The sequence below is a fragment of the Bacillus rossius genome, chromosome 7 (assembly GCF_032445375.1).
Source record: "Bacillus rossius redtenbacheri isolate Brsri chromosome 7, Brsri_v3, whole genome shotgun sequence".
Lineage (NCBI taxonomy): Eukaryota > Metazoa > Arthropoda > Insecta > Phasmatodea > Bacillidae > Bacillus > Bacillus rossius.
Genome location: NC_086335.1, coordinates 69,972,227 through 69,992,228, shown reverse-complemented (window position 1 = coordinate 69,992,228; position 20,002 = coordinate 69,972,227). Strand labels below are relative to the sequence as shown.

At 46.2% G+C, this 20,002-nt stretch overlaps 1 protein-coding gene across 1 annotated transcript in view; it reads left to right on the top strand.

Moving 5' to 3' along the window:
* Nucleotides 1–1,560: 1,560 nt before the first annotated feature.
* The window catches only part of LOC134534335 (protein quiver-like), a 58,252-nt gene continuing 39,810 nt past the window's right edge, over nt 1,561–20,002 (top strand). Inside the window, exon 1 of the mRNA XM_063372731.1 lies at nt 1,561–1,610. The gene's annotated coding sequence lies outside the window, so the exon portion shown is untranslated. The remainder of the gene's footprint in view (nt 1,611–20,002) is intronic.

Sequence of the window (20,002 nt, the reverse complement as noted above, 5' to 3'; positions counted from 1 at the left end):
AGCCCATCAACATTCTATGTGCGAGCCTATGTCTCCCCTAGAGCGCCTGTGCTGCTTGCCCTGTGCCAAAAAGCTACACTACACAACAATATTTCCCTCGCATTTCAGCATCTTAGAAATACATTTCGTAGACTTTAAAAAATTTATTATAAACATTAAAAATCTTAACATCTGAGTTTTTTGTGTTCAGTCACCCTAATAATGAAAACATGACAAGAAAATCCTTGAATATTTGCGTTGGATTTGCACTGATTAAATAATGATCTTCCAATTATTTCAATTATTCCAGTGTGCAAAAATGTAAATTATATGAAGCTAGTAACGAGTAAGGCCATTTTCCTCATTTCGTAGAATGTATCATAAATCTTGGCAGAATGGAATACTAGGTATCACATGTATTTTTATTTTTAATTGTCGTAATAAGAATAGAGTGCTACCTATAATACATTTTTGGAAACATTTCTTTCTTCCCGTCCGCGATCTGGAAGTGTTTTGTTATTGCAACTATCACCGTCAGAAGCGCTACCTGTAATCTTTAAAGTTAACCTGAGAAACAGCTAGAGGGCTGACAGCGCTACCTACCGAGTATTCTATACACTACTTCGAGGGCAATGCTGTGGGATGTAAGAAAATATGGCAGAATTCCGTTTCGTCCTTTGGACGTATGGCACTTTTCCGTTATGGTACTTTTCCGTCTTTTTCGAAGAGGCCAGGCGGAATACTGTCATTATGGTAGTCTTCCGATATGGCAGTCGACCGTCGCCCCGTCTGATGTACCTGTCTAACTGTTTCATCTAAATTCCCTCTATGGGATATGTGTTTGCATCATCTTTTGGAACACACCCTCTGAAATTTCAGCCATTTTGGATGCGCAATTGTTTTTTTTAACAATCTTTTGCGACAAAAAAAATCTCTGTCCTCGAAACGCGCAACTTTTTAGCCAATTTGGCAACTGGGTTTATGTCTGTGAGTAAGGAGGGTGGTCAAGCAATTAAAACTGCAATTCAGAGATTTTCGCCTTGGCAACCGCTGAGGAGAAACAAAATTTTCTTTCTGGAACGTGCCGAGACCTCGAGAGGGAGAGTGACAGAGAGGCGCCGCTGCTAATCGCATCACCACGTGGCGGAGTGAGGGTGCTACCTGTCCGTGAGGCGGGACCATCCCTGGAAATACCCCCCCCCCCCCTTTACCAAGCAGGCTGCGTCAGCTAACTACCTGACATCCAATAATTCTACTACACAAAAGCGCTTGCACGATGGAGTTAAAATTTGTAAACAGACGCACTTGGTTGTTGCATTTCCGATGGCGAATGGTAAATAAATGCTAGCCACGTGCGTGGAAGACAACATCGGCCAGTATGGTGTTACCATAGGCCTGCGTAGTGTCTGCCGGCCCCACGACCCTGTCACGCTTCTGTCACGCTGCTTTCACGCTGATGTCATGCATATGTCATGTTGTTTGCAACAGCAGCAGGGGGAAGGGGGGAGGCGAGGGCCAAAGGGAAGCGCGTCGTTAGCGCTAATTGGTGGAGCCCCGGGGCAGAGGCGGGGCGACACTCGCCGTCAGAGCCGCGACGAGCCCGCTGCGTCACCGCCAACACGCCGCACCAGGTCAGTATCCCGGGCCCCTGCCCCCTTCCTGGGTCTCTGCCCCCTTCCTGGGTCTCTGCCCCCTTACAGGGTCTCTGCCCCATTCCCGGGACTCTGCCCCCTTCCTGGGCTTCTGCCCCCTTCCTGGGCCTCTGCCCCCTTCCTGGACCCCTGCACCCTTCCAGGTACCCTGCCCCATTCCAGGTCCCCTGCCCCATTCCCGGGCCTCTGCCCCATTCCCGGGACTCTGCCCCCTTCCAGGGTCACTGCCCCCTTCCTGGGCCTCTGCCCCCTTCCTGGGCTTCTGCCCCCTTCCTGGACCCCTGCCCCATTCCAGGGTCTCTGCCCCCTGCCCCATTGCCGGGCCCCTGCCCCATTCCAGGTCCCCTGCCCCATTGCCGGGCTTCTGCCCCATTCCCGGGACTCTGCCCCCTTCCAGGGTCTCTGCCCCCTTCCAGGGTCTCTGCCCCCTTCCAGGGTCTCTGCCCCCTTCCTGGACCCCTGCTCCTTCCAGGGTCTCTGCATCTTCCTGGGCCTCTGCCCCATTCCCGGGCCCCTGCCCCATTCCAGGTCCCCTGCCCCATTGCCGGGCTTCTGCCCCATTCCAGGTCCCCTGCCCCATTGCCGGGCTTCTGCCCCATTCCCGGGACTCTGCCCCCTTCCTGGGCTTCTGCCCCCTTCCTGGACCCCTGCCCCTGCCCCATTGCCGGGCCCCTGCCCCATTCCAGGTCCCCTGCCCCATTGCCGGGCTTCTGCCCCATTCCTGGGTCTCTGCCCCCTTACAGGGTCTCTGCCCCATTCCCGGGACTCTGCCCCCTTCCTGGGCTTCTGCCCCCTTCCTGGGCCTCTGCCCCCTTCCTGGACCCCTGCACCCTTCCAGGTACCCTGCCCCCTTACAGGGTCTCTGCCCCATTCCCGGGCCTCTGCCCCATTCCCGGGACTCTGCCCCCTTCCAGGGTCACTGCCCCCTTCCTGGGCCTCTGCCCCCTTCCTGGGCTTCTGCCCCCTTCCTGGACCCCTGCCCCATTCCAGGGTCTCTGCCCCCCGCCCCATTGCCGGGCCCCTGCCCCATTCCAGGTCCCCTGCCCCATTGCCGGGCTTCTGCCCCATTCCCGGGACTCTGCCCCCTTCCAGGGTCTCTGCCCCCTTCCAGGGTCTCTGCCCCCTTCCAGGGTCTCTGCCCCCTTCCAGGGTCTCTGCCCCCTTCCTGGACCCCTGCTCCTTCCAGGGTCTCTGCATCTTCCTGGGCCTCTGCCCCATTCCCGGGCCCCTGCCCCATTCCAGGTCCCCTGCCCCATTGCCGGGCTTCTGCCCCATTCTCGGGACTTTGCCCCCTTCCAGGGTCTCTGCCCCCTTCCTGGAGGGCAAGGCACTTCCTTACTTGAACTAGGTCGTTCATGTTTTATTTGTAATGTTTCTTGCGTCGCTAAGGCTACGGCCACACGAGCGTGTTTTCACGCAGAGATTCTGCGTGAAAAGACGCCAGAAATATGAACCGCAGCAAGGAGAATGAGCCCGGCCAGACGCAGCGTGAATTCCCGCCGGGGAGAGGACAGAAAGGCGCGTCTTCAAGGTCGCCCGCAAGAAAATGCACCGCGGCCAATTCGTTGGCGTGATTTCACGCAGCGTTTCAGTCGATGCCCGGCCACACGTGCGGGAATTCTCGCCGCGTTCTGTTCTGAAATACTACCCATTGTAGTCGATATGTTACGACTTCCGGAAAATGTTCATGTAGTTTTTCTTTTCATACCCCAAGACCTTACCATGGTCAACTCAAAAGCGCGCGCGCGTGTGTGTGTATGTGTATGTGTGTGTGTGTATGTATATATATATATATATATATATATATATATATATATATATATATATTTCATGAACATTTTTCGGCACATTCTTCAGCGCTAACACATTCTCTCATTGCTGTGTTACTTTTTGATATATTTTCTTTCACCATAGACAAAAGTATTTCAAATGAGTTAACGGACATTCTGAAGTACTCAAAAAACTAGTCTGGATTTTCTTTTAGTTTATTATGAAAGAGCACAAATTTTCCTTTCGTTGATGTTTCACTCAATATGGGATGGACCCAGTATTTTCTTGAATGCTTCCGCCGACGACGACGCCTACGAAACAACAGCACAGCACTTAAAACCACAGCAGCGTTCTTGCTTAATCTATACTAATATTATAAAGCTGAAGAGTTTGTTTGTTTGAACGTGCTAATCTCAGGAACCACTGGTCCGATTTGAAATATTCTTTCAGTGTTGGATAGTACATTTATCGAGGAAGGCTATAGGCTATATTATATTATCAATAACACTAGGGATCCTTACTAAAAGTCCAATTTAGAATCAAATGCGTTGGAGGGGGTTAGATACAACATGCAGTACACGTACGAAGTGTGTGTTGACAATGCCGCAGGCGCTAGAAGTTTATTTCATATTGCCTATTAACATTGTTGCCACGCACTAGATGCCTTATCATTCTTAATTTTCCCATACAAGTAAAAAACACCCGTGTGATATTAACAACGAAGCAATCAGTACCCTCATAAGAGTTCAATTAGTATTTAAATACTTTTTATCACTTTAAATCGCAAACCTAACCTTTTTGTTTTTTTTCTCTCTCTGTGTTTAATTTGTTTTTTTCCTTTACTAGAATTATTTTTATTATTTTTATTTAATTTTCATTTTTCGGACCATCAATAATTTTCCTCTCCCGTTACAATTCTGACAAGGACTTGTATCTATATTATATATATATATATATATATATAAACAAAATACCACTCACTGACTCACTCATCACGAGATCTCTAAAACTATACACCCTATTGACTTGAAATTTATCATAGTTACTCATTTTGTGATGTACACGCTCACTAAGAACGGATTCGGCGGAAATCTGATCCCAAGGGATGTTTCGGGGGCGTAATATATCAAAATTTCCAGTTTTTTTGTAGGAAATCACCATGGCAATGGCTGTTGCTTTGTTGATGCTTCATTCGTCTCTATGACAACGACTATTTCATTGTTAGTGCAGTCCTCATCACCTTTGAAATTTTGCGGGTACTTTAAATAACAAAAAATGCCCTTTTTTTTCAAGTATATATATTTTACAGACTTCAAACTTCACAGTAATGTTCCTTATGTTACGCAGGATGACATTTTCCGAAAATTAGATCCCATGGGTGGTTAAAACCAGGAAACAGAGTGGGTACTTTGTCTGCACGAGAACAGGATTTTCAATTGTTCATGCCTTCTGCGTCTACATGGCAACGGGCATCGCGCGGCAGTGGCGTACCCACAAGGAGGGGCATGTATAATAAGCGGCGCAAGAGTGATCTGCTTGTAGACTGCCGTAGCGAAGTACGGGTACATCAGTTTTATGTTGCGTGCACGAGTCGGGAAACCATCGGTACATTATACAGCATTGTAATAAATTTTCACTGCATTTTTTTTATTTACCATTACTGTAAATGGGAGATGTGGCTTAATTTTTTTCCATTAGTATAGCCGTGCGAAGCCGGGTCGGGCAGCAAGTGAATTCATAATCAAGCCTGCAAAGCATAGATGGGTGCCAGTTCATAATACAACGCTCACATGTGGCCGGGTAGCGGATTCATTCTGCGTGAAATCACGCGCTAGGCTTCAGCGTGAAAACACGCACGTGTGGCCATCGGTCGCTCAGGATCTCACGCTGCGTGAAAACACGCTGTAAAAGCAGCGTGAAAACACGCACGTGTGGCCGTAGCCTAAGGCCTCGCGCCTTACAGCGTGAGTCGTGGTTTCGATACCAACACTCTTGCATCGTCCAAGTCTCTGTGCACTTCATTGCAACTGAAACCATTATGCGGGCTCCTATAACCCAACTCACGTGCACGACAGAACTAGTGAAAGTACGATAATTCTTGTGTGTGAACTTCAAACTTGTTATTTTCACGTGCACGTAACTGTTGCGAATGCCGTGATAGTTATCGTGAACAATCTGTAATATGTTGGAGAGAGAGCACAGAAACTGGGAGCAAGTAGGATAACGGAACAGATGACGTGAGCTTCGGGACGCCAAGAGAGTCGGGAATGTTCGGCACATTTTTTTTTTCTTTTCTTTTTGCTGTGTGGCCTACAGCTTACGCCAGCAGCCAAAGGGTCAATCTGTCCTTGTTCGAACAAATCGTAATCAAACATCAGCATGTGTGTGCTACACTCGTGCCTTGCCCGGGACTCGAACCCAGGACACCTCGCTACGGAGGTAGCGGAACCATCAACAGTCAGCGCTGCGTAGCGGCGACGCCAGTGACTTCTTACCGCTCGATCGCCCAGTGTCCAGTGACACGCCAGCTCTACGTTTAATACACGCGGTGACCAAGTGTTATGTTAGTTCTAGATATTCGAAGGTTCCAAACTTTAGCACTACATACAAGATCAATACAATATATAAAAATAATTTTTGAATTTATACTTATTTAGGCGCGTTATGAAAAAATGATGAGAGTGAAATTTTAATATGCGCGCGCATCACTGTAACACAAAATTAACAGTTTGAAGCTGCCTGCTAAATCGCTCATTAAGTCTCGAAAAAAAAGCTACCAACAAAATAGAAATAGAACCTCTATTTGTCGCGCATGTTGGCACGCTCGTCGCCTCTGATCACTGTTTTCATTTTTATAATATTGATCCACATGTTTCTAGTTTCTACATTCACAACACGTGTTTTAGTTTCATGCAAGTGCGAATTATATATGTGCTAATAAATTATATTCAGTAGTGATTTAAATTGAATATTTTGATTAATATTATTTACTATTCGTAAATATTAGTAAAAAAAATGTGTTTATATACTTTTTCAAGTGCTCCAATATAATTGAGGTTAACTATCCGTATGTACAATTTATTGATATAAATGAAAATATTATTATTTAATATAATTAATACTAAATATTATTAAATTATTAATATTAAATATTTATTAATGGTTATTTAATATTTTCAAAATAAATACATTTAATAAAAAATTTGTGATAAAAATTAAAATCGAACTTCAAATTAAATTATTAATTTTTATTAATTTTTATTAAATTGAATAAATAATAAATATTTGTAAAAATAAATGAACAAATTTAATAAAAACTTTTTGATAAAAATTAAAAGTGAATATTAAATTAAGAAAATAATAAATATTTAAAAATTGAATAAACTTAAATTAATTTTTGAATTTATTAATAAATTTATTTATATTCTTTTAAAATATTAAATAATCAATAATAATATTTAAAATTAAGAATCTTATAATATGTAGTACAAATAATGTCATATATATTTATTATTCTCTAAATTTCATTAATTTAATTTTTCAAATTCAAACTGAACTTTATTGACCGTGTTGACTAATCTTTTTCCAGCTCTTTTATTATTTTTTTGTAATTAATTATTTTCATGCAATTAAAAACTATTTTTTAATGATGCCGAAGAAGTATAACCTCTCACGCGCGTACATAAGTACACGCACCCATTTTTTTTATACTAAGGAGAATATTATTAAGGTATCAGTTTCATGTGATTGTCGGTGTCATACGTGGTAGGACATGACAACGGTACAGTGCGGTAGGCATGGTAGGCCGACATTGCGGTAGGCATGTCAGGCATGGTAGGCCGACAGTACGGTAGGCACGGCAGGCATGGCAGGCCGACAGTGCGGTAGGCACGGCAGGCATGGAAGGCCGACAGTGCGGCAGGCACGGCAGGCAGACAGTGCGGTAGGCACGGCAGGCATGGAAGGCCGACAGTGCGGCAGGCACGGCAGGCAGACAGTGCGGTAGGCACGGCAGGCATGGAAGGCCGACAGTGCGGCAGGCACGGCAGGCAGACAGTGCGGTAGGCACGGCAGGCATGGAAGGCCGACAGTGCGGCAGGCACGGCAGGCCGACAGTGCGGTAGGCATGGCAGGCACGGCAGGCCGACAGTGCGGCAGGCATGGCAGGCACGGCAGGCCGACAGTGCGGCAGGCACGGCAGGCAGACAGTGCGGTAGGCACGGCAGGCATGGCAGGCACGGCAGGCCGACAGTGCGGCAGGCATGGCAGGCACGGCAGGCACGGCAGGCATGGCAGGCACGGCAGGCGTGACCCGGCAGTGCGCGCCTCGACCGCCAGGAGCGCTGGGCGCGCCGGGCTGCAGATGTGGCAGGCGGGGGATCAATAGCCCTGGCCGCGCCACGAAGGGGGCGAGTGTAGGAGGGGCCGAGTCGCGCAAACAGCCCGTCGCGCCAGAGGGGCAACAGAGCCGGACTGCGGGATGTTCGGGTCCAGAGCGCGTGGCGTGTGACTGCTGCTCCTGCCTGCACCAGCAGGGCATGGCGGCGAGCCGTCTGTGAGGTGCGCTCTGCCCTCCGTGCAACAACACACCGATCCTTTTACAAGTAAGTTAGGTTATGGCTTCAACAAATACTTCGCAGAACAACACCGTGCTTCTTCAACGAACAATTACAATATTTTCATCGAAACCTGCGTCATTTGGGTTCGTCTAGACAGTTTCCAGCGTGATAGAGTGTGTAGGTATATATATAACATAAATTTGTCAGGCTGTTTCATTGAGGAGAAGTGGTAGCTACATTTTAAAACGTAAAGTAGGTACCACCAAAAGCCAATAGGCTATAAACATACTATCGGGCTGGTGTGCTTAAAACCATTAATTTGGTTAAAATTAACTTTCAAATTTATTTTTTTGTACATACGCAATTCAATTGTTGCACTGTTTGTCATGAACAAGATTCAAGAATGCAAGATTAGAAATAAAAATGAAAACGTAAATTCATAAAGAACAAGCCACTACATTCTAGATCAGCTGATGAACAGATGGACCCAACTTGGAAACCAGACAGCACCGACGAAAATATTAAAAAAAAAAAAAAAAAAAAACCTTAAATATTAGCAGCACAATAATTCCGTGGAAGTAATTTAGTCATGAAAAATTAACAGAAAAGGCGAACACAGTGGGCTAACGACGAGACAAATTTGTAACAATAACAGTAAAAACAGACAGAAAACATAATCTGGAGAACGCAGCAAACATAAGAATACAACTGTGAACATGAACAGGAAGTCAGGACACAACAACGACAATATCCACGAACACGATAGCTTTCCCATGATAATAAATTCTTGAATTTTTCTTATGAAAAACAGTGCAAAACTGCAATGGCTTATGTCAAAAAATGGTTTTATATAAAAAAAATCCATTTCATCAATCAATTTAATAAAAATATTTATGTTAGTGAAAATTTTTATATAGTTACTTTGTAACAAGAAACCGTGAAGTCCAACACGAAATGTAAAATTATCTAAATGGTCAAAAAAAAAAAAAAAGGAAAAAAAAGGGGGGAGGGCAAGTTATTAGCTCGTAAATGAACTCAGTAAATATTTTGTTCACATAACTGATTACTGGGTTATACAAATTATGCTTTAAGCAAATAGATATGAATACATTTTATTTATTTATTTATTTATTCTAATGCTATAATATTATTAAGTACACAGCTCAGTCCACTGGATTGATTTTTTCATACTAGATAGGCCTACTTAATCAATTTTTACTTAAAGTAAGATTAAATTATTTGCGTTTGTTAGGAACTAAATTTCCATTAATTCGCATAACTAATAAAAAATTATACTTTATAATAGTATAACTATCTTTTAATACTTAATAATCTGTAGTCATATAACGTGTGCGGAAACTATAAAGTAATAACGTTTTAATGAATTTCAACAAGGTGGGCAGTATTTTGATAAAATTCCTTGTCAAAAATCAAGTCCAAGCCGGGGTTTAGAATTTTTTCAAGTCTTTTTAGTTTTTTTATCGGAGTCTTTTCATTACATATAGTTTAACCTTTCGCTCTGCAAATGGTTCGATAGTCGACGTAGCTGCTCAGGTAGCAAATTCTAGCGGCGGGTGCGGAATTACGCGTGAGTCGTGTTCAGAAATTTAGTGATTGTTATTGAATACCTACTGGTCCATATTTTAAAAACATTTATTTATTGTGAATATTAGTAATTTAATTTATGTTAATAAACTTTTTCAATTGTGTTAATATAAGTGAGGTTTTGTTCCCGTGTGTAAAAATTATTTGAATAATAAATTATAAATTACTATTTTATAATTTAAAAATAACTATGATTAATAAATTAGAATATAATTCAGCATATTAATTAATTTTCATTATTTAAAATTGATATCGATTATTTTGCTAAATACAATAATTAATTTTATACACATATTTATATTAATATTGAAAAACCGAGTGTTTATTTAATAAATTTTTGCTACAGTAAATTTCAAAATAGTACATTGTCTTGAATCAAAAAGAAATATAACTTCTAACGCGCATACATAAGTGCACATGCCTTTTTTTTAACATTTAACCGACATATTTTTTTTTCTACAGTGAGCGAAGCTTCTTGGGGACTCAAAGAGGTAATATTTAACTCTGAACAAACATAATTATCAATTGCGAAAATTAAAATATTTTTCATCTCAATACAGGCACAGATAGATTACAAAGTTTATATTGCTGTACGTTGAAACAATTATTGACAAAATATATGTTAGTTTAATTAAAAATTGTTTCAGCCAAAAATTTAGATAATATTTAGGAATGCTAACAATAACTGAGAATGGACTTGATACTGTGCTTACTAAGTGAAATATGAATTTATTTTGTCTTCCAACCCCTATTTTTCCACCCTTCAACTAATGGTTGAGGTCATAAAAATAAAATTCAAACAAATGGGATCTTTACTACTCATATAAAGTTACATTTTAAGGATGCAATACTTTTTTCACAGTTTAAGGGTGTTATAGTGTTTTGTCGGTTTTTTCATGAACTGCCATTTCTACTCCTTTGTTAAGATTATGCCCATTAATGAACTTGACCGAGATTTTCCATATTTATATTTTATGTAACACTCTGAAGGTAATTTTTTGCAAAATCACGGCAGTTATCGTATCCCTAAAACGTTATGTATGTGTGTGTGTGTGGGTTTTTTGACGATGGTTTTTAGAGTTTTAAGGCAATGAAACTGAACACCAGATAAAGTTTTTACGGAAGTTGCATCGTTGTAACGCTTGCAATAGACGAAATGTACCTAACATGTAAAGCAGTAGACTCTCACAAACCACGTAGAGGTGTGAATACCATACCAAGAGAACATTTGCAGCAGCCATTCAATAAAAAACGTATGTAACAAAGAAACATACCATTAGTTTTATTTCATTCATGTGTACATAAAATATTTATATTTGTAAGGGAAATAACCGTTTAATTTTTCTTATGTATTTGGAATAGACTTGACAAGTTATACTTAGATATCTCTTCCATAATATTTTGTGGGTACATGTTTCTCCAGTCACGGTAATTTGGTTATCTTTATAAAACGTTGTCGTCTTTAAAATTTGGGAACAGAACTGGTTTTTTTTACACTGATGCTTTACTTCACAAGAAATTAAGAGTATTCATCTTCAAAGCAGATAAATGTACCCAAAAACCTTAGTGACGTTGCTATGTTTTTTTAAGTCACAAAGACATTACATCTAATGGAATTAGCCTTTAAATTATAAGAGCATCTTAGTTGATCAGTTAAAGTTAGAATAACACTGATTTTCAACGGAGCATTTAAAATTTTGCATTTTCTTGGGAAGGCCATTGGCAAACTTCTACGAATAAGAATGTCCAAGTTCGTTTTGCCCGAGTTGGTTTTAAGTTTTACTTGGAAATGTTCGGTATCAAACTGGTGTTTTGGTAATTTGATGCAGTAACTGTGCACAAAATATTTTTTTACATTATTTTAAGGACATGCTGTTATTACAATCAAGAAAACGCCAAATTAATTTTCCATCTTCAACACTGTGTTATGTGATCGTTCAAGTCTAAACACATAACTCAATTTTGTGGAATATTTTTTTCCGTGCGTATAAGTAATGTATTTGCACATGAAAAATACGTAAGTTTCGTCTTGGGATCGAAATAGCAGGTTAAGCAATGGCAAAGAGATACCTTTATTCTGCCTGGCATGTGGTTGGAAGCCTTCTTTAGAGGGCTATAGCCTGTTAAATTGTTAAAATTTGTTTTTTAAGAGTATTTAAAGAAATATTGTGTAAATTGTCACGGTTAATGATGTGTAACAACACACGTTAGACATCCTACCATCAAACTAAAGTTGCAGTGTCATGACAGACACGACAGGACAGGCCTGCAAAGAGCAGATTCTAATTCTAATTTCGTCGTGTCGGGTCTCACCGCCGTGAGACGGTAGGCAAAACGGAAACATTACAGAAGTAAACTTCAATAACATTTGCCTACTTGGTAAATATTTATGCTGAAAAACGAAATTTTTGTTTTACGTTTGGATACAATTTTCAACATCTGTAATGTGATTTCAACTGTTTATTGAGTTTATATTTTTATAATTTTTAACATAGTTAACAGCATCAGCTTATCAACATAACTAAAGCTTGCTTCCTTTTATCTAAAATAAACCTAACTCAGACGTATAAATGTAATTTGGTTATGCATATAATGATAAAATGGGCGCATTTGGCTTTGGAATTATTTTCCGACAGCCATGTTAAGAGTTGATAGTGTTAATGTTGTGACCCTGCGCTGTTAACATAGTCGTGCTGGAACACTGCAGGACGCCTGATCGGATATGTCGTGTCGCGTTAGTCGTGGCATTGTGACTCCAGCTTTATAGTAATTATTTCGTAAATAACAATTTTTTTTGTAATGAAAATAAAAACGGACACGATTTTTATAAACATATTTTGACGTGATAACGTCTTATAAATCGATGAACTCCGGCTGCACGCACGAAAATTTGTCACTTTCTACCTGAGCCGAACGTGCAAGAACCGGCCAACCACCGTGCGAGAAAATCTTCTATAATATCAAAAAGGTTAAGGCGGTAATTTAAACAAATTATTTAAATTAAATTTGCAAAAACTGTACATAATATTTGAAAATTAAAAAGCGTGCAATTTTTCATCAATGTTTTCTTATTACGTTATCACGTAAAATTATCGTCCGTAAACCGACTTTACAGACAACTCCCCTTTTTAAGAAAATTTTCGGTGAAATTCACAAATCTGGGATAATCTCGCGGGTGACATACTGTTAGCTTAGTTGGACACACAGTGTGTGGTGGAAGAGAGAGAAAGAGAGAGAGAGAGAGAGAGAACAATCTGTACTCGAAGCCGGTCGGCGGAAAGACTAGCGGGAGCGAATCAGTGATTGTCATCGGTTGTTCTTCTTCCCAGTTTTGTTTTCCTTGTGGAAGCTGACGACGGGGATGTGATTCGCGGAAGCGACGCGTCAGTCTGTGCGCTGCTCGATGCGGCCGCGACACGCCAGGTTGAAGACTGTCGTTCACCGAGCACCAGCCGTCAACTAAACTGAAGTACTTATAACAGTGGAACACTTTATAAGTCCACGAAAATGCTTTGTTAGCCGTCAGAGACGTAACTACACTAGTTTCCACCCGGGGCCAGAACTCATCTTGCCTTCCCCCCTTCCCCCCTTCTTTCACCAACCTCAAAACCAACCAAACCTTAACCTTTCCCGACAACACATCATATCGATATCACATACCAGTTCCTATTCCAAACATTTTATTTGTTCAATTTAAATGGTAAATAAATAGATTTCATTAGCAGTCAGTCAGAAAAAAAGTATGTAGCAAAGATAACCTCTCTCGGTGCATATCTTTAAAGCCAATAATATTTTGTGGAGACATTGGGCAACAAAATAGGCTTTAAATACTTATACGTCTGCTTAATGGTGATGGTTGGACCGCGGTTAAGTTGACACGTCTTCGAAAATCCTGAGCCAGTTACAACAACCCGCTCTCTAAAAGGCTTCCTCGTACACAGGCAATTTTTTTATTATTATAGAGGAGGGAAAATCTTTCAAAGACACCGCTTTGATACATATTGGTCGGTAGTGTGGGATTTCCACTCACTAAAAAACCCTCCTCTCCAATTTCCCCGTAATTATTGTGAAGGCGGAAACGCTGAAAGAATGTGAAGACAGATGGAAGACCTGCGACAAGGGCAGATGGACAGCTCGCCTGATCCCGGAAATCAAGACCTGGATCGACCGAAGTCACGGTGAGACAGATTTCCTCCTGACACGGGCAAGTGGAGTCCAGCCTGAGGTGCAATGCCCGTGTGGCGACTGGCTACTGGCGACTGGAGACTGGCGACTGGCGACTGGCGACTGGCGACTGGAGACTGGCGACTGGCGACTGGCGACTGGAGACTGGCGACAGGCGACTGGAGACTGGAGACTGGCGACAGGCGACTGGAGACTGGCGACAGGCGACAGGCGACTGGCGACTGGAGACTGGCGACTGGCGACTGGTGACTGGCGACTGGCGACAGGCGACTGGAGACTGGCGACAGGCGACTGGCAACTGGCGACTGGCGACTGGAGACTGGCGACAGGCGACTGGAGACTGGAGACTGGCGACAGGCGACTGGAGACTGGCGACTGGCGACAGGCGACTGGCGACTGGCGACTGGCGACTGGAGACTGGCGACTGGCGACAGGCGACTGGAGACTGGTGACTGGCGACTGGCGACTGGCGACTGGAGACTGGTGACTGGCGACTGGTGACTGGCGACTGGCGACTGGAGACTGGCGACTGGCGACTGGAGACTGGCGACTGGCGACAGGCGACTGGCGACTGGCGACTGGAGACTGGTGACTGGCGACTGGTGACTGGCGACTGGCGACTGGCGACTGGCGACTGGCGACTGGCGACTGGAGACTGGCGACTGGCGACAGGCGACAGGCGACTGGAGACTGGCGACTGGCGACTGGAGACTGGCGACAGGCGACAGGCGACTGGAGACTGGCGACTGGAGACTGGCGACTGGCGACTGGTGACTGGCGACTGGCGACAGGCGACTGGAGACTGGCGACTGGCGACTGGAGACTGGCGACCGGCGACTGGCGACTGGAGACTGGCGACAGGCGACTGGAGACTGGCGACTGGCGACCGGCGACCGGCGACTGGCGACTGGCGACAGGCAACAGGCGACTGGAGACTGGCGACCGGCGACCGGCGACTGGCGACTGGCGACTGGTGACAGGCGACTGGAGACTGGAGACTGGCGACCGGCGACCGGCGACCGGAGACTGGCGACTGGCGACTGGAGACTGGTGACTGGCGACTGGTGACTGGCGACTGGCGACTGGCGACTGGCGACAGGCGACTGGAGACTGGAGACAGGCGACAGGCGACAGGCGACAGGCGACTGGAGACTGGTGACTGGCGACTGGCGACAGGCGACTGGAGACTGGTGACTGGCGACTGGCGACTGGAGACTGGCGACTGGCGACTGGCGACTGGAGACTGGCGACAGGCGACTGGAGACTGGAGACTGGCGACAGGCGACTGGAGACTGGTGACAGGCGACAGGCGACTGGCGACTGGAGACTGGCGACTGGCGACTGGTGACTGGCGACTGGCGACAGGCGACTGGAGACTGGCGACAGGCGACTGGCAACTGGCGACTGGCGACTGGAGACTGGCGACAGGCGACTGGAGACTGGAGACTGGCGACAGGCGACTGGAGACTGGCGACTGGCGACAGGCGACTGGCGACTGGCGACTGGCGACTGGAGACTGGCGACTGGCGACAGGCGACTGGAGACTGGCGACTGGCGACTGGAGACTGGCGACTGGCGACAGGCGACTGGCGACTGGCGACTGGAGACTGGTGACTGGCGACTGGTGACTGGCGACTGGCGACTGGCGACTGGCGACTGGAGACTGGCGACTGGCGACTGGAGACTGGCGACTGGCGACAGGCGACTGGAGACTGGCGACTGGCGACTGGCGACTGGCGACTGGAGACTGGCGACTGGCGACAGGCGACAGGCGACTGGAGACTGGCGACTGGCGACTGGAGACTGGCGACAGGCGACAGGCGACTGGAGACTGGCGACTGGAGACTGGCGACTGGCGACTGGTGACTGGCGACTGGCGACAGGCGACTGGAGACTGGCGACAGGCGACTGGCAACTGGCGACTGGCGACTGGAGACTGGCGACAGGCGACTGGAGACTGGAGACTGGCGACAGGCGACTGGAGACTGGCGACTGGCGACAGGCGACTGGCGACTGGCGACTGGCGACTGGAGACTGGCGACTGGCGACAGGCGACTGGCGACAGGCGACTGGCGACCGGCGACCGGCGACTGGCGACTGGCGACTGGCGACTGGAGACTTGCGACTGGAGACTGGCGACTGGCGACTGGTGACTGGCGACTGGCGACAGGCGACTGGAGACTGGCGACAGGCGACTGGCAACTGGCGACTGGCGACTGGAGACTGGCGACAGGCGACTGGAGACTGGCGACAGGCGACTGGCGACAGGCGACTGGCGACCGGCGACCGGCGACTGGCGACTGGCGACTGGCGACTGGCGACTGGCGACTGGAGACTGGCGACCGGCGACTGGCGACTGGAGACTGGCGACAGGCGACTGGAGACTGGCGACTGGCGACCGGCGACCGGCGACTGGCGACAGGCGACAGGCGACAGGCGACTGGCGACTGGAGACTTGCGACTGGTGACTGGCGACTGGCGACTGGCGACCGGCGACTGGCGACTGGCGACTGGCGACTGGAGACTGGCGACTGGCGACTGGAGACTGGCGACCGGCGACTGGCGACTGGAGACTGGCGACAGGCGACTGGAGACTGGCGACTGGCGACCGGCGACCGGCGACTGGCGACTGGCGACAGGCGACAGGCGACTGGAGACTGGCGACCGGCGACCGGCGACTGGCGACTGGCGACTGGTGACAGGCGACTGGCGACTGGCGACTGGAGACTGGCGACCGGCGACCGGAGACTGGCGACTGGCGACTGGAGACTGGTGACTGGCGACTGGTGACTGGCGACTGGCGACTGGCGACTGGCGACAGGCGACTGGAGACTGGAGACAGGCGACAGGCGACAGGCGACAGGCGACTGGAGACTGGTGACAGGCGACAGGCGACTGGCGACTGGCGACTGGTGACAGGCGACTGGCGACTGGTGACAGGCGACTGGAGACTGGCGACTGGCGACCGGCGACCGGCGACTGGCGACAGGCGACAGGCGACAGGCGACTGGAGACTGGCGACCGGCGACCGGCGACTGGCGACTGGCGACTGGTGACAGGCGACTGGAGACTGGAGACGTGCGTGCACTCGAGTGTCCACGGAGCGAGCGCCGTCCAGTCCAGCCTGCGGGTTGTCGACCCCGCCAGCCACGAGGGCGCCTGGTCACGTGACCGGCGCTCGGTGACGTCATGCTGTCGAGCACGTGGTGAGGGGGATGGTGGGGGGAGGTATACTGCAGTGTCGCGACACCCGAGCGAGGATCGATGCGCGTGAGTCGCGTTCCGTCACCTGCACGATGCGCACCGTGCGGCGTGGAGGTGGTACCGATGCCTCGGCCAGACCTACTTCAGGCCGTGAGGGCAGGCGCGAAGGTAGACCGAGGTAGATACGAAGGCTGTTAGGAATTTAAGCTCCGTTTGGTCATTAAAAAATAAATAATTAACTCACGAGAAAAAAGTTTTTTATTTGTACATTTTAGTTTACTACATATCTGCTCCACATAATCTCCATTCGATTCCAAACACTTTTCGTAAAGCCGCATCAGTTTCTTTAACTCCTCTGCATATATGTTCTCCGCCTGGAAATTAAACCAGTTGACAGTTGACAGTGGTAAGTTTGTAATTTTTGCTGTAATTGCTCAACCTACGTTTCATTAAATCAACCAAAATGACGCCACTTATCGTCCCCAAAACAAACAAAAACGGTATACATCGTTTTTCCACTCGAGTACGGAGATTGCTTAAACGCTTTCCGGAGATGTTCACTGAGCGCCTGTACCTAGGCCACACGCATTGCGTATTCGTAGTCCATGAAGCCTATGACCGAGGCGTCCGTTCCACACCCAGGCGACGAACTTCCATGCAGAGGAGTTAAAGAAACTGGTGCAGTGTTGCGGAAAGTGCTCGGAGCTGAATGGCGAGTATGTGAAAATGTGAAGTAGATATGCCGGCGTTCTGCAGGTAGCCGCACTTGTTTGCTTCTCACACTGGCTGAGTTCTCGTCTGAAACTGAGTGTTCCTGTGCAGAAACAATAGTTAACATTTAGAAAAAAAACATGTTACACTTAACTCCATTCTTATACCAACATTTTATACGAATTCTCTGATCCATTTTCTTAAACAAATAAAAAAATAACAAATCGCCGATGGTACCAAAACACATTTTAAACTTTTTGACAGCTGACAACAAAAAAAAATCCTATATGGCTTGCAATGTACAGATACTTTTCAGACAGACTTTACCAACAAAAAACGAAAAACAATTGCGTGAATCGGACTAATACGACCAGAAAGATGCCACATTCCAATACATACAGCTTCTGGCATGTAATCGCGACATGCGTGAAGCTTCGTCATCGTCACCAGCTGTGCATTATTAACCTAGAACAGACATTCCTCGTGCACAGACAGCCCACGTGTTTGGTTCCAGCTAGCTACCTGTACCGTGCACATGGCATTACCTGAGTTATTACCAGGAGTTGTAATGTATTCCAAAAGCAGCCAGTAAACGGCTGCGGGGCGAACCTCGAGGCAGATGTACGGCCTCCGGCCATGCGCTCGTCTCGGATGTTAATTGGCTCCCGTGTTCCCCGGGTCTCGACCGGAGGCGAGTGAGGCCCGCCCGGCCAGGAAGCTCCGCCAATCAGAGCGGCTGTTACGGCGGCGGACGTGGGGGGATTATTCCTGGACTCGAGCCGCTGTTCCGGCGGCAAGTGGTGGAGATGGCGCAGATAGGCCCCAGTCTCCGGGGGTCAGGACTCGAGGCAGTCGAGGTGTGAGACCTCCAGGAGGTCACTCTGCGTGGTCAGCTGTCTCGCGCAGTTCCGCCCCCCCCCCCCCTGAGGAAGTACAGTACACTCCCGATTATCCGCGAAATCAAGTGGCAGGGCCACCGCGGATAGTGAAAATCGCGGATGATCCGCAAAAGAGCCGAAAATGGGCAAAAAAAAAGGAAACATTAGTTCCAAATTAAAAAATCTAAAAAATTATGTACAGTAAAAGATACAATTAACAGTAAAAAAAATTTAAATGATGCTAAAATACTGAATAATTAACATAAAATACATTTCAGTAATGTAAACATAAAAGTGCTCGGTACTTGCTTCGTAACAAGGATACAGTACTGTACGTACTCAGAGACTTCATTAGACACTGCGTGAGTTCCGAGAAGGCCTGTGGCGTTTTACTGTATACTGCACGCAATACACTCGTCAGTAGAGTTCCAATTTGCTCACTTGTAATAAAATACAGATTTACATGTGTGCTGTATTTTAGCGTAAACATGCGCGGATAATCCGCACCACGGATTATCCGCCCGCGGATAATAGGGAGTTTACAGTACCTCTAACTTGTGCTGCGATGTACACGCGTGTATTCTCTATGGTCGTCCACTTGAGCGGAGGGCCAAATGAGAACACAGAGATTGAAACAAAATTCCAACAGATTAATGATGGTTCTTTAAAGAAGATTCTTAAAATCTGAATATTGATGGAAATTGTGATTTTTGTCATCCAAGTTATGATACGTCATGATATTAAGAGTAAGTCAAACTAATCATGTATTTCAACCATGACTATTCATTACGGAATAAGCACATAGGTGTGTTATATGGAAGTAATTATTTGTGTGATCGACTTTTTACAAACAAAAATTTCGTAATGACGTTAAGAACATGATTTAAAAATAATCATGTAATTAACGTTTTCGTCCGCTCACAACCAAGCCGTATCTGGCGCCTGGAAGCTCGTAGCCAGGCGTCCCGACCCCTTCTTTCTGCGGTTCAACACCTAACATGCGAACACATGATGAGTAGGGACCGGAAAAATTCGCGGTTTCATTTCGCGATAGGCTGAAATTCAAACATGTGTACAATTCTGCTGGTTCTGCTATTGGCTCGCAGTTTAACTGGAGCTCTCTGGGCCAATGAGAGACTATCGACCAAAGAAGCGTCGAATCACAAGCTACCCAGTGGAGACGCCTCACAATTTAGTACCCAATGAACACGTGTGTTTACTTGAGAAATGCAGAGGATAATGGAGGCTATCCTGGAGGTCATTGAATCCGCGAATTTTTCCGGTCTCTAATGATGAGACAATTACAGCAACTTAACTACACAAGGTAACACAGAGATTGTTTTATAAAGGTTGTTTTAACTGTTAGGTGACCCTACATACCTCAAACTGGACTTGTATGTTTCATGTATTAAGTAACATTGTTTTAGTTAAATTATAAAACAGTTTACTTAGAACAAAG